Here is a 27,284-nt window from a genome sequence, read left to right on the forward strand (position 1 = left end):
GACGTTTTGGGAAAAGGGTTATTAGTGGCCAATTTGGATGTTCCAGATGAGAACGATTGAGACTGGTCAGCTGTAGACCTCTGCCATAAACAAGCCATCATTACAGTTATATTGTGCGAGAAAGATTAGCATTTGAAGGCAGAGGATAGGATACCCATGGAGGAGCTATTTATAAAGTCCTAGTGGGCAACTGCTGGCAACACCCCCAACACAGCACAGAATCTCGACTGGGGGCAAATAACTTGTGTACATAAAACTGTACAGAATACCTCACCATTTGAAACCGATAATGTAATAATGTACCAGTTTATCAATCAACTATTGAATGATGGTGTTAATGAAGAGTGTAATAGACCCTAGGGAGAATTGGTTGTCATTATACTAAAAAAAAAAACGTTGAATGCGACAAAAAAGTGCAGGTTGTTGCGAATATTGCTATTGAAATGCTTAAATTCTACAACAGTCATGGATGAATATTCAATGCCAATATTATGGTACCATTAGATAACTTACGGCAATGCAAGTACTTTTCCGCCTTCGATCTAAGAAGTTGAAAGTAGTACCGGATGACTGACCAAAGACCACATTTACAATTCCATGGTGCATTACCAATACTGACAGATACCGTATGGTCTAAAGAATGGCCTGGCCATACTTCAGTGATCACTAAATGGCTTATTGAGAAGGCTGAAGTTGCATCAGTGCATGCTTTGCTTCGATAACATTGCCGTCTTTTCCAAGGAAACGATGAATCGCACGCAATACCTAGAAGAAGTGTTCAAAAGGTTGCATATGATGTGCTTAAAGTTGAGTATCAAGAAGTGACACTCTGTCTTGCCAGAAGTAAACTATCTAGGCCATATGATTAGCAAAGATGGTGTAAAGACTAATCCAAGGTTGATATCTGCAAGCATGATTTATCACCAGTGCAGACTACAAAACAGCTACAGTCATTATTGGGAGCATTCAATTAGCATTAAAAAATTTTCTATGGATTTATTGATGTTGCCAGACTTGATATTTTTTTAAAAAAAGGATGTAAAATTCCAGTGGATGCCTGAAAGTCAAGCCACATTCTAGAAATTAAAGGAGGCACTAACAACTAGCCCTGTATGAATATTTCCAAACTATGAAAAGGAATTTATAGTGTCCTGTGATGCAAGCAACCAGGTGATAGGATGCATTGTAAGCCAGGAAGTGGAAGAAAAAGAGCACCCACTGACATACACATCAAGAAACTTAAATAAAGCCAAAAAAATTACTCAGCAATGGAAAAGGGTACCACTTAATATACAGTGTTACGTACTTTAGGTTTTACACAGTTAGCCAGAAATTCAATGTTATAACTGACCATACAACATTAAAATGGCTATTAGGGTTGAAATATCGTTCGAACATGTTGACTTGTGGGTAATGAAGTTAAGCGTATTTGGTTTTAAGGTAATCCACAACTCAGACAAGAAGCATGATAACGCAGATGGGCTGAGCAGAAAGATTGGCGTCAGATTGCTATTTCGTCAAAGCCTTGCAGAACGACAGAGGGCGCAGATCACTGATGCAGGCTGCCACCAGTCCAAGACATAACCGCATTTCACCATGCACAATAGACGACTAAACTTTGGATGCACATCATGGAACCTGGAGTGCTACAAGTGGAGGTATTGAAAGAAGCCATGAGCATGTGTTATCATGAAACAGAGATTGCAAGACAATATATCGTAGGATGGCTGCACGACATCATAGACAGGATGTTTACCAGTCTGTGAGAAATTTGGTGCCACGTACACAACATTCTTGTTTGAGCAATCAACAAATACCACTTAATAGATTACCAGAAGCATCCTAGCCATTGGAAATGGTAGGGATGGACAGTTTGGGTCCAGTTAGTCAAACACTGCCAAATAATCGCTACATGTTAACTATCATAGACGATTTTCTACAACGCATCATGACAGTTGCCATTCCAAATCAGCAGTCGAGTACAGTAGCACAATCATTCACGAATAACTGGTTATCGAAGTATGTAGGCCCTGACACATTAATTATTTGTAGGACACCAACTTCAAATTGGAACTAATAAAACAGCTGTGTTGCCTGTTACGAATCCACAAGTCAGAACCAGTCCCTTGTACCCACGAGTTATGGGAGGACTGATGCACTCACTGAACCATCGGTAAAATTATAAGCTATTTTGTAAACTGTCATCAAAATGAATGGAGCATTTACCTATTCTGTGTTGTGCCTGCATAAAATTCAAAGGTGCAGAACAGTGTTGGGCTGTTTCTATACAAGATGTGTATGGAAGGGAGATGCCTTCATCTTTTGAAGTTATTAAACCTAAAATAAGGAAGAACGGCGAACTGATAAAAAATTTAGTGAAAATTAACAAGGAATCCCTTGAGTGCGAGGTCACAAGTTCAATCTTTCGTAAGGCTCATTTGAAAGTGTCAACAATTATGACAGGAGAAATACTAGCTGCTAGCGACTCACGAATGTCTGGGAGGTTCAGAAGTCAGTCTTCTATGGGATGTATGTATTAAACTTCACAAAATGGACGTCGTCGACATTCAAGGAATGTTCAAAACAAACCATTAACTTGCCCCATGAACAACGAATGAAAAATGGAGTTACACAATGATCAGAAAGGTTCGCACCATCAAGGTCGAAGGCGAACTCCTTGGAAGTTACAAATTGTGCAGGACGTTCAGCTAGATACTCACTCTTAAAGAACGTATATAGAACTATATTGTTTTAACGAGGTGATGAGAACTGACGCGAAACAGTCTGTCGTGGAGCTTATCGTGAACCTGGCTTCCCTTTAAGGTGTCGCAGCAGATAGTGCTACAATATATTTTATAGGCACGGAAAAAACAAACATGCAGAAGCTGAATTTGTGCTGTGGTCCCAGGTGGTATGAATTAAAATGTCGCTTGATAGAAGTATGATCTTTACATGCGGACTGGGAATCAAGCAAACGCAAGTTATTTTGAACAGCTGTTAGCCAAAAGCAGTGCTCATACCACAGTTGTAGTTTTCTTACGCCCATTTTTCCACTCTTTTTTGCTGCGATGTAAATATTCCCTACCGTCATTGCGAGGTCACGCACACAAAATGAATCATAGGGACAGAGCACCTCCAGCTTCTCGCAGCACAATAAATAACTTTCCAGCCAATTTACCATCCAGATTAACAGTCGGCATAATTGTATACGAGTGCGTTAAGGCATTGATGTCAGTTAATCTTGGTACTACTCTCTTGGTACCTTTAATTTCTAGGGCTCCTTTCATATGCATTTCTTCTTCAAATCCCGACTGGTCGGAGTTGAATACAAATATCTTATTGAACGATGGAATAAATTTATTTACCTCATCTACAAATTTTCGGGCCGATTCCGTAGTCTGCTGTGCATCATCAAGTTGACACTTCGTTTGGAATTTCGTTATCTTACGGCTTCCAATTCTGTAGCACCGTTTGAAGTTATGCAACCATCCACTGCTTCCCATGAAATCACTGCAGTCTACTTCGCGCACAGTTTGATAATGTAGTTGGTCGCTATCATGCACATCCTGTAAATAATATCAAGCATCCTCAAAACGCGCAAACACCAGTTTTTGTAACAAATGCGCCTTGCCCTCCGTTGAATATCCGTAGTTTTTCTTGAGCACGACACGGTCATATTGCTACGCACTTATTCGATATCTGTTGATAACTGTTTTTTGCTATGCTGCGGATGATATTCCATATATGTCATTACGTTTAGTACCCGCTCCTTGGACAACGATTGTCCTTTAGTATGTTGGAGACGGGATCTATGCCTCCCTGTCCAACAAGGATGACGAACAACATGGTTCGACGCCTGTTTCAATATTACTTTCACTTGTTAACCAGGTATCGTCCTCATTCTATTCCTCAAGTACAGTCAAGCGTATACGACAGTACACCTTCCACTGGCTCATCTTGCAGAAACGATAATATTACATCTGCCACTTCTTTCTCACTCTGCGAAGTTCCTTGGGTTCCTTTCTGACGAAATGTCAACTTGGGCAACTGTTGTTGCTCTGCTTTGTATCAATACCACTAGCACTATAGCAATGTTGCGAGTTACTCGTCGACTAAGCAGTTCAACTACGCTCCGTAGCCTCATGCTGTGCCCACCGTTGGATACCTCCAGCTCGGCTCCTTGTTGCTATTAGCAACCAATATCGTGGTTGCATGGTAGACAATGTGTGGGGCGTCGAATGCCGTAAACATCATTGTCCTTTTGCGACCTTGCACTCAAGGGGTTCCTTGTACAGTAAGTGATGTATGGAAGTGAAAGAAAAAGGCAGTTACTAAGGCACTCAGATGGCAACAGGAAATGGGACAGTGTACTGTTAAGTTGCTGGGATATAGGGCTGGCCCATAATACCGAAAGTAAAAATTAAGGAATTTATGACATCATATCAAGGGCCGTACCAAATTATAGAAACGATGTCTCCAGTAAACATTACGTTACAGTTACGAACGCGGAAGACCGTTGTCCACGTGGGGCACAGTAAAACTTTTAAAGGTGCTCTGAATGGTTTACCACAATTACTTGGAAAGAGAATAGAGGACAAGAGGGAAAGGAAGGGATCAGAAGCTAGGTCAGAGCCCACAGCGAGCTACCTTATGCACTCACGTTGCGCCAATAAGTAACATGGCTTACGAAATATATGGTGTAGCTTTGTGGTAAGCCGTGCTGTGTTAATATAGTCGTCTTATTTGTTGGGGTTATTTTGTTTCGTTAGCTAGTAGTGATTTGTGTTTTTATCTCATATATGATTCAATAACAGGCTTGTTCAGTAGTTCAGCAGTACAATTTGTAAGTGGACCAAGGGTACGCTAACGTAACAGAATGAGTTGTGTGATTGTTGGTGTGTGACAATGGTCCATGGGAGTCTGGTCTTTCGAAGGGAGAGGGAGAGAGAGAGAGAGAGAGAGAAGTGGATTCCTTTTCCTCGGCTGGCCTCACCGCTGAGGACAATACAGCAGAATGATGAAACTGACGTTACAGGGTAGTGGATTATTTATTAACGGTACTACATATTATATAGCAGCAACTACTTTTCGCCTCCCAACTACTGTCACTGGTACCATTGTAATGACTCTGACACATCTCTCATTGTACTGGCCAGAACAACCATTGGAGGTGTTGCCACATCAGAACCGAACTTCCCTAAACAACACTTTGAAGGTTGACTTTCTCTATTCCCTGGATGAACATAGAGCTACTCAGAACGGACGCATTACCACTGAGCAGATGCTCCAGCGTATACGGCAGTACCATGATAAGCAGTGCAGTAGTCATAGCAATGAGTATCTCAGTATCTGGTACCATTGTAGTTCTGACTCCACTTTGCATAATCTGTACTACGTCAAGTGGAAAACCTGAATAGTTGAACTTCCAGTGCACCAAGTACACACAGTGATAATATTAGGAAATTGCACTGAAGTTAGTTAACAGCTACTGAAATATGTGGTTTACACTGCATTGGCGTAAAGTAAGGAGAAGCGGAGAGGACTGTATTTTTAGTGCAACACGTGAAATATATGTTAAAACCTTTTAAGTAAAGAAATATAAACATTTCACAATCTGGAGGGGGATTTTTCAAAGAGAATGAATAGTGTTGCACCATGGCTTTGCTGGGAACAATGAACTGATAAACTGCTCGTTTGTCGATCAGCACAATGAAGTCATAAGGGCAGAAATGCCGGTCAGCCTAATGGCCAGGCACGATGGAGCAAGAAAGCGTATTGAAGTTTGCAAGAACACTCATTCAGTACACTGATGCTGTGAAAAATAGCTGCCAGTGCTTCTGAAGGCCAAAGTCGTGACATCTTACAGGTCCAGCAGGGCTTGTGGAGGAGCTGACTAAACAGGAAAATGAAGTCATCGTTATACAACAGCGATGCCTGGCAGCTTCAGCCTGTTATTGTGGGGACGCAGCTTGTTCGAGAAACCCTAACCAGCTGTCTCACACATGTACCACTCAAACCGGACCCTCATTATGACGCTGTACTCAGTAGTCTCCAGATGTGTACTGTGTGCCGTGACGCAGTCGGTGCCAGCTGACAACTACGAAAAGAAGACCAATCACAGTCTCAGATAAAGCAGCCAGCTGCCGCCGATAAACTTTACCTTCAATAGCTACAGGCCTCTGCCTGAGCTACTCGTTGTATTCCGTCAACTTTGCGTCGTCGTAACGTAGAATCACTTGCTGGGTGACTACCTTTTGCTGACGGCCACCTCCGTGGGTAACCTAGCTGTGCAGCTATGCCGTCACTGTCCGCCTCCCAGTGTGGACCTAAATTGTTGCTGCCCAACGCGCAGAGCAGGCGCACGCCATCGCCTTCAATTATGCCGGGAGCTGCGGGGTAGCTCTGTCCGATCCGGTGTGTTGTATGGTGCCGCTACGCAAGTGGCCAAGCAGCTAGAGTTATTCTGTCACTCGTCGCCGATAACGCGCCGCCTTGCATCAGCTCTTTACGGCTACGCTCACAGCACCAGTTCTGAAGAAAGCAGGGCTGAAATACACTTAGTGAAAAGTTATCAACAACTTTTGCAAAACTACACTGCAGTTATAAGAGTCAAAGGACATGAAAGCCAGGCAGTAGCTTAGAGTGGGACAGGTTATGAGCAACAACCAAAGTAATTCAAGAGTAATGGATTGCGATCGAATTAAGCCAGCCGATGTTGAGGGGGAATTAGGTTAGGAAATGACCGAATAATTAATAGAGAGATACTGAATCGAATTGTGGAAACAAGACATTTATGACGCCACGTGACTATAAAAAAAATCGGTTGACTGTACATCCCTGAAGCATTAAGGTATCGTCAATTTAGTACTGGAGGGAACTGTAGAGGGAAACCAAGGGTTGAATGAAGTAAACAGGTGAAAATTTATGTAGGCTGCAGTATTTAGGCAGATATGAAGGGACCAGTACAGGACAGGCTAAAGTGGAGACCTGCATCAGACCAGTATTCGAACTGAAGACCACAACAGCAACAGCTGTACCACGGTAGGACGGAAAATTCTAAGATTCTGTTAGACACGGGGACACGGCGGATAACTTGAAATACCCATTAAAGGAAAGAGATAAGATGAACATAAATCAAAGTAAAATGAACGTACTGGAGCGTTATCGATGCCAAGGGAATTAAATTAAGAAATGAGACGCCAAAAGTAATAGACAAATTTGGTAGTGGTTGGTGAAATAACTAATGATGGAAGAAGTAAAGAAGTAAGAAATGCATACTTTCAGTAGCAAGAAAAGCTTCTCAGGAAAGGAGAAAAATGGCGAAGTCGAATATAAATTTTTGTGTAGAGGAGTGATTTTGGGAAAATATTTGTCTGGAGCGTACCTTCTATGGACCACAGACAGCACAGACACGAAGAGTATAGGACGTTTTAAAATGTGGTGCTGCAGAAGAATGCTGAAGATTAGATGGGTATATCGAGTAACTAATGAAGACGTACTGAATCGCTTCTAGAAAAAAAGACGTTTAGGCGTAATTCGGCTAAAATAAGGGATTGATTGGTGGGACTCAATCTAAGACATCAAGAAATAGTTACTTTAGTGAAACTTCTGGCAGATTAAGACCGTGTGCCGGACAGTGATTCGTACTCGGGACCTTTGCCTTTCGCGGACAAGTGTTCTACCATCTGAGCTACCCAAGCGTGGGGCGTGAGTCGTGCTTGGGTAGCTCAGATGGCCAGTCTGCTTTCGGCAGGTGAGTGGGGAGGACGCCTTGTTTACGTCCCGTCCGCAGAGTCGCGTGCGCGTGTAGTTTTTTTACGTCCTTGCCGCAGCTAGTACCCGCGTCCGTTGACATTGAGTCAACGCTATGGCTCATTCATACAGAAAAGCTATCATCAAGATCAGCTTCCAGTCCGATCACGCAAGATCACGAGCCTTTGAAATCGAACGATTCATCCCTGACGAAGTTCAAATACCACCACAGCACATCATCGGTATCCACGTATATATCACAAGTAGCGTCGTTTACGTCAAGACGGTCGATGACGAGTTATGTCACGCTGTTGTGAGCAGATGTTAGAACACTCTCAAGTTCCAACACTCCGATGGTCACATCGGTGTGGTTACCACTGACCATGCAGGACTAGGATTACGTACACTAACAGTCTTGGAACTCCCGTTCGAAGTGCCGCCGGACGTAGTTACCGCAGCTTTCCGTTCCTATGGGACGGTAATTAGCCACGTGGCCGAAAAATGGAACACCTTCGAGACACACCAGGTCCTCAACGGCGTCCGACAACTCAAACTTGAGTTAAAGAATCACGTGCCATCCTACTTAGTCGTAGGTGAATGTCGAGCAATCGTAATGTACGATGGACAGCCTCGTACTTGCTCTGGTTGCGGCCAGGAGAGTCATGTACGCTCGACGTGTATCCGACGTCGGGTCACACAAATCCCATTAGGTGACGCGGCACCACCTCCTACGCTCATGGCCCTCCCCCTCAATTATGCAGGGGTGACACGATCGACTGTCATGGCAGACTTAGATCACTTGCAAGACAGGAAGCATTAGGATGCACACCCATCGTAAGTCCTGGATTGACCAACACCATTACGGAGTCCACACAGATTGCAGAAAGCCGCCCATCGACTCCACAAGAAGATTCGGACGAAAGAATGGAAGTCGACTCTAGGGTAGTACTGACCTCCGCTTTTCTGCCTGAGGGGGATGAGATGCGGGAACCACACACTCTTTCGGACACAGACACCCACGTCCGGAAACAAATGTCACCGAGGAAACATAAAAAGTGACGTCGCACACTCTCAGACGACTGCCTCCAGCGGACGTCTTCTACAGATGACGACCGGACGAGAAAAATGTATGAAACAGGATCACCGTCAACTATCACTTTCTCTGATTTCGACACACCCGTTTCCTCTCCCTCGAATGAAGCCACAAGCACAGCGCCCGCCACTGGTACACAACCAGAAACAGCTGCGGATTCACCCCTGGTCACTCAGCCACTCAGCTCACAACTGTTCTCCCGCAGCCATTATTAATTTACGGACCTAGCGCGGACAACATTGAAGATGATTCGTCGCCCACTGTGGTGGATGAAAAGAGGGGTCTCTCCTCCCACACCTCGGCCACCCCCGAGTAGCAACAGATGACGGCGCGGACGCGGCCTGCAGATTACAGGCCGGTGACACTGACGGCGGCCCCCATTGCAGGAGACGATCTACAGACCTATCACCTAGCGACCATCAACATTAAAACCATTGGGACAGGTACGAAGCTGTCTCTGCTCCAAGACATAATCATTGCAGCAGACGTTGCCATTGTCTTTCTCCAAGAAGCCTTCGTCAACTGCCGGCCAGTGTGGCCGAGCGGTTCTAGGCGCTTCAGTCTGGAGCCGCGCGACCGCTACGGTCGCAGGTTTGAATCCTGCCTCGGGCATGGATGTGTCTGAGGTCCTTAGGTTAGTTAGGTTTAAGTAGTTCTAAGTTCTAGGGGACTAATGACCTGAGATGTTAAGTCCCATAGTACTCAGAGCCATACACTCTTCGTCACCGTTTTCCCGGGTATGTGTGATTATACGGCTCATGTGTCTCACGCCTCGCCAACGAACAATGGGGTCACAGTTCTTTTCACGGAGGGCCTCGAGGCAGACGAAGTACGACATCTCCCCGACGCTAGAGGAATGGCCATAACGGTGCTAGACGTCCAGTTTATCAGTGTGTATGCCCCTTCCGGAACGAATCGCCGTCACGACCAATCGCTCTTCTTTGCAGAAGGAGTAGCACCGTTTTTTCAGAGCAGGCACGATGACTGCGTATTATGGGGAGATTTCAATAACACCCAAACACCTACACATCAGCTGCCACGCCATTCACCGTGCCCCGAACTTGGAACACTCATCAGTGATCTCCAGCTGGTAGATACATGTGAACATGTCCGAGGAAATCGACCGGGATACACTTATTTCAAGAGTCACTCGTCTAGTCTCGTTGATAGAACTTACGTCTCCCGTTCTCTTGAAGCAACAGTGAGCGACGCGGAGGTGTGGCCAATAGCCTTTTCTGATCACGAGGCCTATATACGTGCCGTAACCCTTCGTCGCCAACGGGTGTGGCGCAGCCGACTTCCCTGGAAATTAAACCTTAATCATCTCGCTTCCCCGGACTGTCGACGCGCCATCAAGGACACCTGGAGTTCGTGTGTCCGCCGCCCCCCGACGTATCCTACATCGATCAGTTGGTGGTTAAACTGCCCCGGCTCTGCGGATAGAACTTACGTCTCCCGTTCTCTTGAAGCAACAGTGAGCGACGCGGAGGTGTGGCCAATAGCCTTTTCTGATCACGAGGCCTATATACGTGCCGTAACCCTTCGTCGCCAACGGGTGTGGCGCAGCCGACTTCCCTGGAAATTAAACCTTAATCATCTCGCTTCCCCGGACTGTCGACGCGCCATCAAGGACACCTGGAGTTCGTGTGTCCGCCGCCCCCCGACGTATCCTACATCGATCAGTTGGTGGTTAAACTGCCCCGGCTCTGCGGAGAATCTTTATTATGTATGGTCGTGAGAGCGCTGCTTGGAGGCGGCAGACCATTACGCACGACTTTATTCTCCTCAATGTTCCGACCCGACAACGGTGACAGGAGTCTCACGACTAGTTTACGGCACTGTCCCACAGGATTTACAAACTGAATTACGGAAGATGAAGTTATCGACGCCATAGGTAAAGGAGTGGCGAACAAGTCTCCTGGCCCTGACGGGCTCCCTGTGGAGTTTTATAGAACTTTCCAGTATTTACTGGCTCCCGAGTTGACAGACATCTGTCCGCAGCCTATGTCGTCCGCGGTGCCGCTCCTCGCGGCCTTCGTTGAAGGAATAATCGTACCGTTTCACAGGTGGGGTTCGAATACATGATTACCGGCCGCTAACACTCGTCAACATGAAGATATTCACCAGACTATTAGCAAACCGTATACGACCGACCCTGCCTCACGTCATCTCACCAGATCAGGCTTCCCTAGGGGGTATCAATAGCACCCACACAGCACTGTGTCGATACCGTGACATACTAGCCCTAGCGAGGGTACGCCGCATCCCGGGAGCGCTGGCATCACTAGATTTTAGCCAAGCTTTCGACCAAGTGGATCACGCGTGCCTAACGTCCGTTCTCAAACTCATGCAGTAGGTAAAGGAGCGGCGAACAAGACTCAGTCACAGACGTCGTGATGCACCTCCTCGGAGGAGCGACTTCCAAGGTGCTCGTTAACGGGCGTCTCACGCAGGTCCTCCCGATTTTCAGATCGGTGCGTCAAGACTGCACCCTGTCTACCTTACACTACACTCTGGCACTTGACTCTCCTCACGTGACGTTACATTTGGCTGTACGGCATATGCAGACGACCTGGTTCTCGAGCTCCGCAATCGCGATGATGGAACTAACGCACTAGAACGGATCACCACATACGGTGTGGCTTCCGGTAGCTGTCTCAACGTCACCAAATCGGTCACCATGGCCATAGGAGACGGGTTGACCCCAGCGTGTGTCGACCCCCTACAGCTTAGTGGCACTATCAAATGTCTCGGAATAGAGTTTCACAACGACATACGGCGCACTGCGGCCCTTAATTACCGCCGCTTATTACAACGGATTCGGGCCCAGATTTCCTACCTTCGTCTGCGGCCCTAGACATTCTTCAACGGACACACTTCGTCAATGTTTACCTCGCATCGGGCCTTCCACACATAGCGCGTGACCTTCCAATACCGTTACTGATGGCTCGGCGTCTATTAGCGGCATTCGGAGCCTACGTCAGTACAGGCATGATCTTCAAAGTCAGTTATGAGTCGCTGACATTTCCCCCAGAAAATGGAGGTCTTGGCCTAGTCCATGTCCACGACAGAGCGGTGTCCCTGTTTGTCAGTTTGCAGATTAAGCTGTGGCGCCAACAGGTTTGCTGCTGGAGTTCTTAGCTCCGTCCTCTCTTATGCCTCCACTGACGACGCAAGACATACCCCCACCCTTCTACTACTTCGAGCACTTTTATATTGAACAAAGTTACGTACGTATCGCAATATCACTGACGAAACAGGCGTCGGCGCGGGATATATATCGCGTCCTAGAGCAGAGGCGCCCACCAGACATCGTGGAGGCCAAAAACCGCCGGCCGTGGTGGCCGAGCGGTTCTAGGCGCTTCAGTCTGGAACCGCGCGACCGCTACGGTCGCAGGTTCGAATCCTGCCTCGGGCATGGATGTGTGTGATGTCCTTAGGTTAGTTAGGTTTAAGTAGTTTTAAGTTCTAGGGGACTGATGACCTGAGATAGTGCTCAGAGCCATTTGAACCATTTAGCCAAAAACATTCAGGTTAGTTGGAAGGTGGTGTGGCGGGCGAAACACGCGGTTACACTGGCTACAGACATCTGATCCACATGGTACATCACAGTCAACGGTAAACAGATCACACGATCACGCCTCCACTAGATAAATATGGAGGACTCACTTGTATGTGCAGACTGTGGAGTACCGGACACGGACGAACACTGTCTCTCATGTGGCGCGGCAGAAGACGTATGGCACTTGTTGCAACAAATTTTGTTGTATTTTCTACGACTGACTCCGGAACATATCACACCTCGGCTTCTACTATTTCCGTATAAACAATATTTCCCGCGCACCAAAACCAACGCAGTCACGTGGGTCCGTCGGCATGTGGTACAATGCTTACTTCACGATGGATCTAAAGATGTATTGGGCTTCTGGAACTACCAACAAGAACGTCACTGAACGATTTTACGGAACCCAAAATATGGACAGTATTTTTCTAATTACTTAGGGAGTGCCCTACGCAACCCTCCACGCAGCTGTATCAACAGGTAGTAGAAGATACACATTTACTGAGCTGATGAGGACATGTCCGATTATCGGTGGAATAACATACGACGTGCGTGAAGAAGCTTAAGGAGAGTAGTGACACACCATTCTGCATCGTGTACGAAGCACATTTTTCGTTTCGCCAAATACAGGTATATTACCTCGGTGTAGGAAAGTGCCGAGATATTTGTTTTGTTTACTCAGAGCACGATGCGGTGCTAGGTATATTTATTTTCGGTGTGGTGTAAAGTAAATACAGATTACAAGTATACTTAAAAAATAAATAAATAAATAAAATTGAACAAAAAATAAAAAATAATAAAAAAAAAGAAAATTTCCAACAATTGATTTCCCCTCACCATACCTTGACGGGCGATGGGGACTCTGTGGCCAGGCTTCGGGATTACGACCCCTGCCCACTCTGCCCTCCCCACCCTCCCTTCCACTTAAAAAAAATGGTAGAGCACTTGCCCGTGAAAGGCAAAGGTCCCGAGATCGAGGCTCGGTTCCGCTGTAGCGGATTCTATTGAATGTAAAGAGCAGTAGCTATGCAGATATGAAAGTAATTCCTACTTACACAACAGGCTTGTAACTAATACTTTCGTTTATTTATATTTGTGTGTTTTTGTTGCCATTATTTCATGCTGAAATCTCGTTTAGGAGACAGAAAAATATGAGAGGGGCCACCTGCCACCCTTGCCCCTCCTTCCTCTCTAGATCTACAGTAAAAGTTTGTGTAGAGCCCAGTTAATTATTTTTGAAATGTTGATGGTCTTAAAATTATGAGTTGCAGTAATTTACCTAAACTATAGCAGTTTGAGTATCCTCACATACGAATCATTATCTGTACAGAGCAAAGACTCATATAAATTCAGTGAAAATAACTGGAGCTCATGTTAGGATAATAGCTCAGTAACTACCTTAAAATTACAGTTTATTAGTAGTTCAGTTTGAGGACCACCCTATGTCAAACTGATTAGTACTTTTCCCCTGTTAAGAGACATAATGTAATTATAATGTTTCATTACAAACAGTCAATGTACGTTAGTGTAAAGTAGTTTACTGTCATAGTTACTTAGCCAGAAGCTGATTAATTCATGAGCTTTGACATCGCTATTGCAAGCTATCTTTTTCTTGTCCGATTGCAAGTTAAAGTTCTTATTGAAGTAAAGTTTAATTGAGCAGCTGTTTTATCTTTTGCTATACATATGACTGAAATTACTTTTGCGTTATTTAAGTTGGAGACCGTCTTCATTGTGCACGATCAAATCACTGTGTTTTCAACTACATACCGTTGGTTCGACTCCCACTCAAATAACTTTTTCTTCTTTCAGTACTCAGCTCAGCACACGATCATGGTAAATTGAAAATCACTGTAAAGAGGTAGCATTTTACGGTGGAATTACTTACATTATTATTCCCCTTTAGTGTTATAATAGAACCATTATTTTTCACAATATACAGGGTGATTTTTTCCACCGTGTGGAAACTCTACGGATTGCTCGGTGAGAGGACACGGAACAAAAAAGGTCTAATGAACCTATACCCGAAATGCATGGTTTCCATGCTAGAAACCATTTATCCACTCATTCTTTGTTACAGAGACTGTGGTCTAATACGCGCTGTACCATGCAGCCACAGTTACAGTATGCATAGCGGGCCGGAGTGGCCGAGCGGTTCTAGGCGCTTCAGTCTGGAACCGCGCGACCGCTACGGTCGCAGGTTCGAATCCTGCCTCGGGCATGGATGTGTGTGCTGTCCTTAGGTTAGTTAGGTTTAAGTAGTTTTAAGTTCTAGGGGACTGATGACCTCAGATGTTAAGTCCTATAGTGCTCAGAGCCATTTTTTTTTTTTTTTTTTTTTTACAGTATGCATAGTTTCCTCCTAGAGGGTGGTAGCCTACTCATCTTCATACGTCATGCCCTAGCGCCCTCTCCTGCCATAGCAATTGGTAACGTTGAGTCCGATTCACTTCTCTTGCTGACTCATCTTGTAGTGAATGTGATAAAGCGTTTTACACCATGGTTCGAATCGAGAGCTTGCCAACATGGTGTTTACTTACGGAAAGGCAAATTCCAGTGGGCGGCGGGCAGAAAGGTCGTATCAGAAGACCTATCCCCAGATCATTCAATGTTTGCATCTGTGTTTCGCCGTTTGTCTGAGACAGGGTCGTTCCAGGAAGCAGGAAATCATGAAGGACGTGCCCGAAATGTTCGGACACCAGACTTGGAGGAAAATGTGTGTTTTGCCGTTTGTCTGAGACAGGGTCGTTTCAGGAAGCAGGAAATCATGAAGGACGTGCCCGAAATGTTCTGACACCAGACTTGGAGGAAAATGTGATTAACACTCTGGAAGACGACCGCCGTGTCAGTACCAGGCAGTTGGCCCGCCGGACGACCGAGTGGGACATTCTCCATGATAGTTGTTACTACGCTTATCACTTACAGCCTGTGCAGGGCTTACTAGCGAAAGACTTTCCACATCGGGAGCTGTTTTGTCACTGGTTTCTTCACCATGCAATCATGATTCCGGGATTTGTGTCATCCATCCTATTCAGATGAGGCCGCCTTTACGCAGAGTAGTATCTTCAGCTTTCATAAGTCATCTGTGGGATAGTATGCAGTATCTCCATGGTATGGTGACAGTGAATCATCAGCATCACTGCAGCCGGAATGTGTGGGCCGGGACAATTGGCGACCGTATTTTGGGACCAGTCTTCCTTCCACGTCGCCTAACAGGCCGGAACTATCGGCGTTTCTTGCGGTTGACTTTGTCTCCCCTGCTGGTAATGGTGCCAATGACGATTCGAAGGGTTATGTGGCTGCTACATGATGGTGCTCCAGCCCACTTCGCCGTTAATGTTCGGAGGCATCTCAATCGTGTCTTCCCTGGTCGATGGATCGGACGAGGGGTTCCAGTTGCGTGGCCTGCTCGTTCATTGGATCTCAACCCGCGCGATTTCTGGTTATGAGGCCATCTCAAAAGTATCGTGTATGCAGAGCCCATTCCAGATGTGGAGACAATGGATGAGCATATTCATGCTGCCTTTCACATTGTTCGGCTGCAGCCTGGCCAATTTGAACGTGTGAGACAGAACAGAACGGCACGTACACGCATGAGTTGAGGCACATGGAAACCATTATCAGCACATACTGTGGCTGTGGTTGCATGGTACAGCGCGTATTACACCGCAGTCTCTGTAACAAAGTATGATTGAATAAATGTTCTCTAGCATGGAAACCATGCATTTCCGGACATAAGTTCATTAGACTTTTTTGTTCCATATCCTCTCATCGATCAATCCCTAGAGTTTGTATATAGTGAAAAAAATCACCCCGTATATTAATGACCTAGAACAGTGCTTCCCAGACCATGGTCCACGACACCTTTGAGGGCCGCGGGCAGTGTGGCACTGGGCCTTGAAGGCTTTTCGAGAGTCGAAGACAAGATAAAAATTATCGAGAGCTTCAGGAGTCTCAGTCGTCAAGTTCAGAGAGTACAGAATGAAATAAGAGTTGAAATGCTGTCACTATACCACTTTTGTTTACTCGGAAAGAGTAAATTAAAAGAAGTTGTTAAGATGGATTGCCAGTATATCTTCTTAAACGCTGAAAATTACGAATATCGTGTACTCTAGGTGGCTGGAAGTGTACACCCTACAGACTGTGCTACACGGCTGGCGCGCGGCCTTGGCTGGCTGCTCATGACGTAAACGCATAACATGCCACAATAAGATTGTAATTTGTCGAGGTGGCAGTTTATCGGACACAGTTGTCCTCAAGAACTACGCGCTTGAATTTTCTCATTCAATATCCAGAGACAAAAAGAAAGAAGGAAGGAAAATTAGTGTTTTACGCCCCGTCCACGGTTAAGATTATCAGATATGGGGTTTTGCTCGGATTTCTTGTTACTGAGGGGAAGGAAGTGGCCATGGCCCTTTTAAAGAACTATCCCAGAATTTGCATGTATGGTCGCAAATCTACGTCTGAATGGTCGACCCAAGAATTGAACCCGGGTCTCTCGAATGCGAGATGAGGGTGCTACCACAACACCGCCCCGCCTAGTTTCCGTGGAGATAATGTCGAATTAGTATTCACAGAGTTTTCTTCATATTAACTAATAATAGAATTTTGTGCAGGTTTGTAGAACGAATACTGAGATCTGGAAAAAAAAACCGTTTACATTCGTGACGCTTAAGAACATATTAGGTAGCGCATGCGTACTGATGTAGACGCGATGCTGACTCATTGCGGCAAAGCCGATCGCAGGTGCGACATTGATCACTCGCAGAGCACAGTCCACTTGCGGCACGCTGCCGATAACATCTTGGCTGATAAAGCGTTAGCCATTCGCGAAACAAAGATTCCGGAATTGGAAAGCGTGCTGCCGCATTCGTCCTTATAGAAATGCGGCTGAAACTGAAGTTTAGTGCTATGATTGTATGAAAGAAACATTTCAGATTTAAGAAACATTGTCATTGCAGCTCATTACTCTACAGTAACATGAGGTAAGAGACAATTGTCCAGAAGGTCAGTGTGCTCCCTGCCGCCGTTGGATAAGCAGCTGCAGCAGCAAGTCGTATACTCCTAGCTCACTCATTTGTTACATAGTTTAATTCTCAATTTCTTTGCGTGTTTTTGGTACTTGCATTGTTTAATTCATAAATTTCGGGCGTATTATAGTATTTGAGAGTTGTAGCATCGCGTTTTAGTACCTGAATAGTGTAAATTCGCGTAGTCGTCTGTCTTCTGTTTTTGTTTTGAACGGCCAGTGTCGGTTGGTCACAGTCAGTGTGCTCCCTGCCGCCGTTGGATAAGCAGCTGCAGCAGCAAGTCGTATACTCCTAGCTCACTCATTTGTTACATAGTTTAATTCTTAATTTCTTTGCGTGTTTTTGGTACTTCCATTGTTTAATTCATAAATTTCGGGCGTATTATAGTATTTGAGAGTTGTAGCATCGCGTTTTAGTACCTGAATAGTGTAAAATCGCGTAGCACCCTTCCGCCGCCGAGCAGAGTGTCAGCAGGGCACAAGTGGCAGCATTACTGCATTTACTAGGCAATCTTGTATTTTAATAACCGTTTAAATTTTGTGTCGATTTGTTTGCGCTCTCTGTAGATTAGTTCAGACGTTCTTTGCACAACAGTTTTTAGCATGGATAGGGACTATACTGCTGTGTTCGGATGCAGGCTGAGTTGGCATCCCTTCGCTCCCAGCTTCAGGCAGTGTTGGCTTCGGTCACACAGCTTGAGGCTGTTGCCAATGGGCATCACTGTGGGGGTCCGGAAGGGGGTTTGTCGGGGACGGCCAGCTCGTCCCACGCATCCCCCGATCGGACTACGACTGTGGTTGCCCGGGATACTGCCCGCATTGAGGCTGATCCCTCACCTGTGGTAGAGTGGGAGGTCGTCTCAAAGTGTGGCAGGGGGCGAAAGACATTCCGGAGGGCTGAACGGAAGGCCTCTCCAGTTTGTCTGACGAACCGGTTTCAGGCTCTGTCTCAGGCTGATACTGATCTTCGGCCTGACATGGCTGCTTATCCTGTTCCAGAGGTTGCCCCTCAGTCTGCAAGATCTGGGCAGTCGCAAAGGGTGGGCTTACTGGTAGTTGGGAGCTCCAACGTCAGGCGCGTAATGGGGCCCTTTAGGGATATGGCAGCAAGGGAGGGGAAGAAAACCAAAGTGCACTCCGTGTGCATACCGGGAGGAGTCATTCCAGATGTGGAAAGGGTCCTTCCGGATGCCATGAAGGGTACAGGGTGCACCCATCTGCAGGTGGTCGCTCATGTCGGCACCAATTATGTGTGTCGCTATGGATCGGAGAAAATCCTCTCTGGCTTCTGGCGGCTATCTGATTTGGTGAAGACTGCCAGTCTCGCTAGCGGGATGAAAGCAGAGCTCACCATCTGCAGCATCGTCGACAGGACTGACTGCGGACCTTTGGTACAGAGCCGAGTGGAGGGTCTGAATCAGAGGCTGAGACGGTTCTGTGACCGTGTGGGCTGCAGATTCCTCGACTTGCGCCATAGGGTGGTGGGGTTTCGGATTCCGCTGGATAAGTCAGGAGTCCACTACACGCAACAAGCGGCTACACGGGTAGCAGGGGTTGTGTGGCGTGGGCTGGGCGGTTTTTTAGGTTAGATGGCCTCGGGCAAGTACAGAAAGGGCAACAGCCTCAACGGGGAGCGGGGCAAAGTCAGGACATGCGGGGACCAAGCAGCAATCGGTATTGTAATTGTAAACTGTCGAAGCTGCGTTGGTAAAGTACCGGAACTTCAAGCGCTGATGGAAAGCACCGAAGCTGAAATCGTTACAGGTACAGAAAGCTGGCTGAAGCCAGAGATAAATTCTGCCGAAATTTTTACAAAGGTACAGACGGTGTTTAGAAAGGATAGATTGCATGCAACCGGTGGTGGAGTGTTCGTCGCTGTTAGTAGTAGTTTATCCTGTAGTGAAGTAGAAGTGGATAGTTCCTGTGAATTATTATGGGTGGAGGTTACACTCAACAACCAAGCTAGGTTAATAATTGGCTCCTTTTACCGACCCCCGACTCAACAGCATTAATGGCAGAACAACTGAGAGAAAATTTGGAATACATTTCACATAAATTTTCTCAGCATGTTATAGTCTTAGGTGGAGATTTCAATTTACCATATATAGACTGGGACATTCAGATGTTTAGGACGGGTGGTAGGGACAGAGCATCGAGTGACATTATACTGAGTGCAGTATCCGAAAATTACCTCGAGCAATTAAACAGAGAACCGACTCGTGGAGATATTATCTTGGACCTACTGATAACAAACAGACCCGAACTTTTCGACTCTGTAAGTACAGAACAGGGAATCAGTGATCATAAGGCCGTTGCAGCATCCCTGAATATGGAAGTTAATAAGAATATTAAAAAAGGGAGGAAGGTTTATCTGTTTAGTAAGAGTAATAGAAGGCAAATTTCAGACTACCTAACAGATCAAAACGAAAATTCTGTTCCGACACTGACAATGTTGAGTGTTTATGGAAAAAGTTCAAGGCAATCGTAAAATGCGTTTTAGACAGGTACGTGCCGAGTAAAACTGTGAGGGACGGGAAAAACCCACCGTGGTACAACAACAAAGTTAGGAATCTACTGCGAAAGCAAAGAGAGCTTCACTGCAAGTTTAAACGCAGCCAAAACCTCTCAGACAAACAGAAGCTAAACGATGTCAAAGTTAGCGTAAGGAGGGCTATGCGTGAAGCGTTCAGTGAATTAGAAAGTAAAATTCTATGTACCGACTTGACAGAAAACCCTAGGAAGTTCTGGTCTTACGTTAAATCAGCATGTCCAGACACTCCGGGATGATTATGGCATTGAAACAGAGGATGACAAGCGTAAAGCTGAAATACTAAACACCTTTTTCCAAAGCTGTTTCACAGAGGAAGACCGCACTGCAGTTCCTTCCCTAAATCCTCGCACAAACGAAAAAATGGCTGACATCGAAATAAGTGTCCCAGGAATAGAAAAGCAACTGAAATCACTCAACAGAGGAAAGTCCACTGGACCTGACGGGATACCAATTCGATTCTACACAGAGTACGCGAAAGAACTTGCCCCCCTTCTAACAGCCGTGTACCGCAAGTCTCAAGAGGAACGGAAGGTTCCAAATGATTGGAAAAGAGCACAGGTAGTCCCAGTCTTCAAGAAGGGTCGTCGAGCAGATGCCCAAAACTATAGACCTATATCTCTGACGTCGATCTGTTGTAGAATTTTAGAACATGTTTTTTGCTCGAGTATCATGTCGTTTTTGGAAACTCAGAATCTACTATGTAGGAATCAACATGGATTCCGGAAACAGCGATCGTGTGAGATCCAACTCGCTTTATTTGTTCATGAGACCCAGAAAATATTAGATACAGGCTCCCAGGTAGATGCTATTTTTCTTGACTTCCGGAAGGCGTTCGATACAGTTCCGCACTGTCGCCTGATAAACAAAGTAAGAGTCTACAGAATATCAGACCGGCTGTGTGGCTGGATTGAAGAGTTTTTAGCAAACAGAACACAGCATGTTGTTATGAACGGAGAGACGTCTACAGACGTTAAAGTGACCTCTGGCGTGCCACAGGGGACTGTTATGGGACTATTGCTTTTCACAATATATATAAATGACCTAGTAGATAGTGTCGGAAGTTCCATGCGGCTTTTCGCGGATGATGCTGTAGTATACAGAGAAGTTGCAGCATTAGAAAATTGTAGCGAAATGCAGGAAGATCTGCAGCGGATAGGCACTTGGTGCAGGGAGTGGCAACTGACCCTTAACATAGACAAATGTAATGTATTGCGAATACATAGAAAGAAGGATCCTTTATTGTATGATTATATGATAGCGGAACAAACACTGATAGCAGTTACTTCTGTAAAATATCTGGGAGTATGCGTGCGGAACGATTTGAAATGGAATTATCATATAAAATTAATTGTTGGTAAGGCGGGTTCAAAAAAATGGTTCAAATGGCTCTGAGCACTATGGGACTTAACATCTTAGGTCATCAGTCCCCTAGAACTTAGAACTACTTAAACCTAACTAACCTAAGGACGTCACACAACACCCAGCCATCACGAGGCAGAGAAAATCCCTGACCCCGCCGGGAATCGAACCCGGGAACCCAGGCGTGGGAAGCGAGAACGCTACCGCACGACCACGAGATGCGGGCGGTAAGGCGGGTACCAGGTTGAGATTCATTGGGAGAGTCCTTAGAAAATGTAGTCCATCAACAAAGGAGGTGGCTTACAAAACACTCGTTCGGCCTATACTTGAGTATTGCTCATCAGTGTGGGATCCGTAACAGATCGGGTTGACGGAGGAGATATAGAAGATCCAAAGAAGAGCGGCGCGTTTCGTCACAGGGTTATTTGGTAACCGTAATAGCGTTACGGAGATGTTTAACAAACTCGAGTGGCAGACTCTGCAAGAGAGGCGCTCTGCGTTTCTGGATGAGGTATCGAATATATTGCTTCCCCCTACTTATACTTCCCGAGGAGATCACGAATGTAAAATTAGAGAGATTAGAGCGCGCACAGAGGCTTTCAGACAGTCGTTCTTCCCGCGAACCATACGCGACTGGAACTGGAAAGGACGGTAATGACAGTGGCACGTAAAGTGCCCTCCGCCACACACCGTTGGGTGGCTTGCGGAGTATAAATGTAGATGTAGAAGGTTATGTACTATGTGTTGTCATATTATCCACTTGCTGCTGCAGAGAGAGTTTTTAGGATGGGATACAATGGAACCAAGAACGTAACACCAGTACCACAGCTTTAAAAAGGAGAGAGGGCCCGCATCTCGTGGTCGTGCGGTAGCGTTCTCGCTTCCCACGTCCGGGTTCCCGGGTTCGATTCCCGGCGGGGTCAGGGATTTTCTCTGCCTCGTGATGGCTGGGTGTTGTGTGCTGTCCTTAGGTTAGTTAGGCTTAAGTAGTTCTAAGTTCTAGGGGACTTATGACCACAGCAGTTGAGTCCCATAGTGCTCAGAGCCATTTGAACCATTTTTTTTAAAAGGAGAGCTATTACCGCTTATCATCTTGCTTTCTAGTCTCGACGTAACTCGTGTATTATCTGGTGGAGCGCCTAAGACGACATGGGTCGTATAGCATACACTAGACAAGCTATTAGCACAAACGCGAGAACGTAACACCAGTAGCACGGCTTTAAAAAGCAGAGCTATTACCGCTTATCATATAGCTTTCTAGTCTCGGCATAACTCGCATAATATCTGGTGGAGTGCCTAAGACGGCATGAGTCGTGTAGCTTACACTAGACAAGCCACTAACACCACGCGAGAACACTTTCATAATCAGAAGTGACGCGAACGACATAAGCTTGAAAGCAGACTGGTGAGAACACGGCAAATTTTCCCAGAAACTTCGCTCAGTGAAGAGGAATCAAGTAAGCGAACATGTGTCTTGGCTCATCTGTAGATATTCGACCGTTTCCGAGAGAACGACCGTCAAAGTTTACGACATAACTGAGATGCCTTTTAGCGGATGATGACGTCAGCTCAGCTGGTGGCACAGTTGTAAGCAACGCGGCCTCTCATTTCGTTTATCTGCATATGTCCATAAAAGGTTACTTCATGAATGTTTCTTATCAAGTTAGGCGATACAAGGGCAATGAATTACCTGTAAAATTACAGCTGCTTTTCACAATAAGTGTCATACATTAATAATGTAATATACACTACTGGCCATTAAAATTACCACACCAAGAAGAAATGCAGATGATAAACGGGTATTCATTGGACAAATATATTATACTAGAATTGACATGTGATTACATTTTCACGCAATTTGGGTGCATAGATCCTGAGAAATCAGTACCCAGAACAACCACCTCTGGCCGTAATAACGGCCATGATACGCCTAGGCATTGAGTCAAACAGAGCTTGGATGGCGTGTACAGGTACAGCAACCCATGCACCTTCAACACGATACCACAGTTCATCAAGAGTAGTGACTGGCGTATTGTGACGACCCAGTTGCTCGACCACCATTGACCAGACGTTTTCAATTGGTAAGAGATCTGGAGAATGTGCTGGCCAGGACAGCAGTCGAACATTTTCTGTATCCAGAAAGGCCCGTACAGGACCTGCAACGTGCGGTCGTGCATTATGCTGCTGAAATGTGGGGTTTCGCAGGGATCGAATGAAGGGTAGAGCCACGGGTCGTAACACATCTGAAATGTAACGTCCACTGTTCAAAGTGCCGTCAATGCGAACAAGAGGTGACCGAGACGTGTCACCAATGGCATCCCATAACATAACGCCGGGTGATACGCCAGTATGGCGATGACGAATACATGCTTCCAATGTGCGTTCACCGCGATGTCGCCAAACACGGATGCGACCAGCATGTGCTGTAAACAGAACCTGGATTCATCCGGAAAAATGACGTTTTGCCATTCGTGCACTCAGGTTCGTCGTTGAGTACACCATCGCAGGCGCTCCTGTCTGTGATGCAGCGTCAAGGGTAACAGCAGCCGTGGTCTCCGAGCTGATAGTCCATGCTGCTGCAAACGTCGTCGGACTGTTCGTGCAGATAGTTGTTGTCTTGCAAACGTCACCATCTGTTGACTCAGGGATCGGGACGTGGCTGCACGATCCGTTACAGCCATGGGGATAAGACGCCTGTCATCTCGACTGCTAGTGAAACGAGGCCGTTGGGATCCATTACGGCGTTCCGTATTACCCTCCCGAACCCACCGATTCCATATTTTGCTAACAATCAGTGGATCTCGACCAACGCGAGCAGCAATATCGCGATACGATAAACCGCAATCGCGATAGGCTACAATCCGACCTTTATCAAAGTCGGAAACATGATGGTACGCATTTCTCCTCCTTACACGAGGCATCATAACAACGTTTCACCAGGCAACTCCAGTCAACTGCTGTTTGTGTATGAGAAATCGGTTGGAAACTTTCCTCATGTCAGCGCGTTGTAGGTGTCGCCACCGGCGCCAACTTTGTGTGAATGCTGTGAAAAGCTAATCATTTGCATATCACAGCATCTTCTTCCTGTCGTTTAAATTTCGCGTCTGCAGCACGTCATCTCCGTGGTCTAGCAATTTTAATGGCCAGTAGTGTATGTGTTATGGTATACTCAGGGGTTCCAATCTTTTTAAAGTCTCATATTCTTATATTTCTTATATTTCAAATTGTGAGGAGCTGGCGAGATACTTTTCCGGACTCCTCAATTGCCCTGAACCTTCTTCAAGATTCCCTCAAGAAACTGCTGTCTACACAAATCCAGAATCCCCAACACCTACACTAGAGGAGATCCAAAGACATATTCATAGACTGAAAAACAACAAGGCATCCGGAGAAGATAATATCACTGCAGAACTACTTAAAAATCTTGGACCAAATTCCCTCAAAGAACTCACTCAAATCATCACAGACATTTGGCAGACAGAAAAACTACCAGAAGATTGGAAATGCGCCCTAATTCATCCACTGCATAAAAAGGGAGACATGGCAGATATAAACAACTATCGAGGAATCTCCCTTCTCCAAGTCACTTATAAAATCCTCTCAGCTTGTCTTCTTCAACGAACACAAGATCAACTCGAACACAGTATTGGTGAATACCAAGCTGGCTTTCGCCCTCACCGATCCTGTGCAGAAAAAATTTTCAATTTGAAGACAACACTAAAATACAAAGCAGTCAGAACCAGTCCGATCATTTGTTCCTTTGTTGATTTCGCAAAGGCTTATGATTCAATCGATAGGCAATCTCTCTTTATTATCCTTGAGGAGCTAGGACTCGATCCGAAAACCCTAAACCTTATCAAAGAAACGCTCACAAACACAACTTCTAAGATAAAATTCCTGGGTGAAATATCAGAGCCCTTCCTGATCAAAACCGGCGTCAGACAAGGTGACGGCTTGTCTCCACTCCTCTTCAACCTTGTCTTAGACAAAGTCATCCGAGAATGGGAAAAAGAACTGAAGAATCAAAATTACTGGAAGCCTATACAACTAGGAAGATCGAAAGATGGTATTAAAATTTCATGCTTGGCATTTGCAGATGACGTGGCCATTCTAGCAGAAAACGAGACCACAGCAATTAAACAGATAGACATTCTCACAGAATGCGCCGAAAAAGTTGGGCTACAAATTTCCTTCCAAAAAACCAAATTCATCTGCTCAAAATTTGAAACTCAAAAACTGACTACAAAATATGGACAAATTGAGAGAGTTCCATTCTTTAAATACTTAGGCGAGGTCCTAGAACCCACAGGGGGAGAGAAAACTGCACAAAAAGTTCGACTGCAAAAACTGAAAAGAGCATACTGGAAAACCCACAACATCTACAATAAAAAATGTCTCTCCATTCACTCAAAAATACGACACTGCAATACAGTAATCAAGCCCGAAGCACTATATGCCAGCGAAACACTCACACTCCATAGAAAAGGCGACCTGGAAGGCATCCTGAAAGAGGAACGCTAAATTATCAGAAAGATTCTTGGCCCAAAAAGAACTGAAGATGGATACAGGTTACAGTCTCGGAAAACTACAGAAAAATTATCTAACCTCGCCGCAGACATCCGGAAAAGAAGACTAAAATTTTACGGTCATATCCACAGACTCCCAACACCCAGACTCTCTCACAAAATTTTAATATACATTGAAAAATTGAAAACCATACCCTGGATAAAAGAAACCAAAACAGATCTAGCAAATGCACAAATAAATTCTTAAGAAGTTATAAACAGAAATGTATACAGGCAAAAAATCAATAGTTGGAAAGTATAACCCGAGAATGAAGTTTGCAAGAGACAGGGGACAAAATGGACGGAGGAAAGAAAGAGAATTCATGGGGAAAGAATGAGAGAAGTTTGGAGAATTAAAAAATTGAATCGGAAAAGCTTTGCGTGATCCGTATGGGTCCAATCGCACATAATAATAATAATATATTTCATTCTTATGTTAGTTTTTAATTCTTATATCCTATTGTTATGTTTATTCTTCAGAAAGATTTGGTGCATTCCCTTGGCTGATACCGGTCGTCGAAATATTTGAAACACAGAAATTGCGAACAATACTAGAATTGCGCGAAAGAAGGTTTGCCACCGAAACATTTCTTCACATGAAAAAGAAATGTCGTCAGCACTGCTGAGGATTTCACGCCTTGGCAACAATTTCGAGGCAAATCAAGCATAAAGGACCAATTTTTTTTTAAAGAAATGGCCTTTTCAGTTGATTATGAATCAAGATCTACGACAGGAATGTCACCGAAAATAATTTCAAATAATTTTTCCCTTCTTTTATTGTCTATTTTTCCATTTTAATTTTTTCAAATGTGTGTGAAATCTTATGGGACTTAACTGCTACGGTCATCAGTCCCTAAGCTTACACACTACTTAACCTAAATTATCCTAAGGACAAACTCACACACCCATGCCCGAGGGAGGACTCGAACCTCCGCCGGGACCAGCTGCACAGTCCACGACTGCAGCGCCTGAGACCGCTCGGCTAATCCCGCGCGGCCCATTTTAATTCATTGACCTTGCAGTTAGTAAACGAATAACGACAACGTTATTTCACAATACATTGGAAAAGATTCGTGTAGTAATTTAATATGGACAAGGGAAGATAAATGAAAAATAAAAATAAAAAAGAATAATGTTCGTGTTTCGAACAACTGGCGCAAAAATGTGGAGCTGCGACATTAGCCACTGTGCCACTACTTCGGTTGATCTATTTACTAGCTAAAAGGCACATAAAGTACCTCGAAAACTTCAACCGTCGTTTTCTCAGAAACGGCCGAGTATCTACGGATACATTAAATGTTTACGCAGTTACTATGAATGACAACCATCAATTGTATAGTGGAATGAGGACAATGAAAATTTGCACCGAACCG

Source organism: Schistocerca cancellata, chromosome 4 (assembly GCF_023864275.1).
Source record: "Schistocerca cancellata isolate TAMUIC-IGC-003103 chromosome 4, iqSchCanc2.1, whole genome shotgun sequence".
NCBI lineage: Eukaryota > Metazoa > Arthropoda > Insecta > Orthoptera > Acrididae > Schistocerca > Schistocerca cancellata.